The sequence below is a fragment of the Montipora capricornis genome, chromosome 6 (assembly GCF_036669925.1).
Source record: "Montipora capricornis isolate CH-2021 chromosome 6, ASM3666992v2, whole genome shotgun sequence".
NCBI classification, from domain to species: domain Eukaryota; kingdom Metazoa; phylum Cnidaria; class Anthozoa; order Scleractinia; family Acroporidae; genus Montipora; species Montipora capricornis.
Window position 1 is genome coordinate 42,082,293 of NC_090888.1, and position 2,500 is coordinate 42,084,792.

Here is a 2,500-nt window from a genome sequence, read left to right on the forward strand (position 1 = left end):
CTCGCCACCCCCTCCCCTTCCCCCCACTCCCCCCACAACAAACTAGGCTACAGCTGGTGGTGAAAAGGCCACTCCTATGCTGCTAGAGAAGGAAAACCGGGAGCAACAATCACTTTTAGTAATGTGCAATTGTCTTACGTAATTTCACTTATAATATAAATTAAAACGAATTTTGAGACTTCCACTCGCGTTGAAAACAATACTTCAGTAAACCATAGTTATTTATGAAACTCGACAAGTTCCTTTGTTTCATGTTTTTGTCCGTATTTTTGGCCTTGACCCTGCACAAAACACACCTTTTTTCGAGAAGATAACCAATCAAATCCTTTGATTAAATTATGTGCAACTAATTTACAAACCCGTGCGAAGTGTGCAGGGTCACGGTCAATTCAACATCGATTGTGACAACATTGTTCTCGCTTTTGAAGTTTCTAAAGCCCTGGCCAAACTATCGAACAAAGTTGGATTGAAGGCTCCAACTTTGCTCGATCCAACATTGTTCGACAGTTTGGCCGCCCATGTTGGAAGATGTTCGATCAAATGTTGGATAGAGTTTGCTTTTGATCAAACATTACAACCAACAATTCTGTTTGACACAGCAATGTTGTAGTGTTTTGCCGCTCTTCCAACAAAGTTGTGTCCTGAATCGAGTCACGTTCGTATTGCTAGCCAATCACGAATCGCTATCTTATCTTCATGCCTAGTCTTCTTGTATCATTTGCAACATTCATGGCGGACAAGGTGTAAGGGGTCGTCGTGGTTGTTGATGAACTGCCAGAAACCTTGATCAGCGAATAGGAAGCAAGGCCATGTCTGTGGGACACTTTTAGCCTACCTAATCATTATCGCTGTTTGGAGGTGTCTGGTTCAATAGCGTTTAAAGTTCCTGCGAATTGATCCGAGCTCATAATCATCATCCCCTAAGCGCGAATGTATCTTGCAAAGAATATACCCTTTTCTACACGTTCTCTTAATCATTCTTTGGTTTTTCCTTGTTTGAATACGTCCTTTCCGTCCTAAAACAACTTCCGTAGCATAACGCTTCGCCACATTTTCAAATTTTGCGCCAACTTAAACTTGAATTCGTCAAGCAATGTTGGATAGTGTTTTGCCACTACGTCAACATTTACATCCAACAATGTTGCATGTGGGATCCAACTTTGTTCGATAGTTTGGCCAGGGCTTAAGGTTTCATAACCGGTCCCTCGATTAGCTGTGAGTGAACAAAGATCTTTTTTATGAGGCCGCCAAAATGGAAATGTTACCATTTTCAATATCCCTTTGAGAAAATCTCACGATTCAACATTGAATTTAATCAACTTTATTAACACCTACCTCAACGTTCCAACAAATATTGATAACAGACAGCGAGCAAAATAATAACGGAATGATACTTTAAGCCGTTTTCATTCCAATGTATTACTTGGTTCCTCAGCTCTCTTAGGAATAGCCCAGCAGGAGGAAATACAAGTTAAGGTCTTTGATAAACTCAGACAGGAGGCAGTGCGGCCCAGTCAGGTTAGGACGCTTGCCTTGAGATCTATAGTTCCCGGGTTCAAGACTCGTTATGGCCACTCGTTAAATTTGTTCCTGGTGATCCCTGGTTCAACTTCTCGGCCGCACTTGTTAATAGCCAACTGGTTTGCCTCCGCCCAGTTAGAATTCTTCACAGTTTTTGTTGTTATTATGTTCTTTTGTTTCGTTGATTGCACTTCATTGGCCCTGAAAAGCCCCTATGGGGAGTGGTCAATTATTTATGTATTGTATTGTAAAGAGGGGAGCGGGCAATTGCGAAAAGAACTGCTTCCACAAGAAAAGACGTGAACAAAAAAACCTCCTAGGGAAAGTAAGCCAGTAGAATTGAAAAATTCAAGGCAGCCCTGTTTGCTCTCAGTTAAGAGGGTTTGTATACTGAGTAAATAAAAATTCCGGCATAGTTAACAGGACGGAAATTTTTTTACAACTAGCGATACTGGAAAAAGTTAAAATCGGAAAACATTGCCCACGTTCCTCTTTTTCCTCTTCCGCTTTCAACCGGAAAACTAAATGGTCTTACTGGCAGTTTAGCAACGACGCAATAAGATCTAAGATCTTTGGAGGCCCAGTGGTTAGGGTGCTTGCCTTGATATCCGGAAATCCCGGGTTCAAGACCCGCTCTGACCACGCGCTGAATTTGATCCTGGTAGTCCCTGGTTCAACTTCCTATAGCTTGCTGCACTTGTAAATAGCCAACTGGTTTGCCTGCGGCCAGTAGGGATTCTCAACAGTTGTAGTTGTTGTGTTCTGTTGTTTCGTTGATTATGTTTCATTGGCCCTGAAGAGCCCCTATAGGGAGCGGTCAATTAAGTATGAATCTTCGGAAAACTTTCGTGTCAGTGAGTGTTCGAAATCTGATTTACGCAATTTTGAAACAATTTTGAAAGGCTTACAGGAACGCGAATTTGAACTTGGAGATTACATTCCGGCTAAGTGTCTGCCGTCGTCGTTGGGTGGGGTCAAA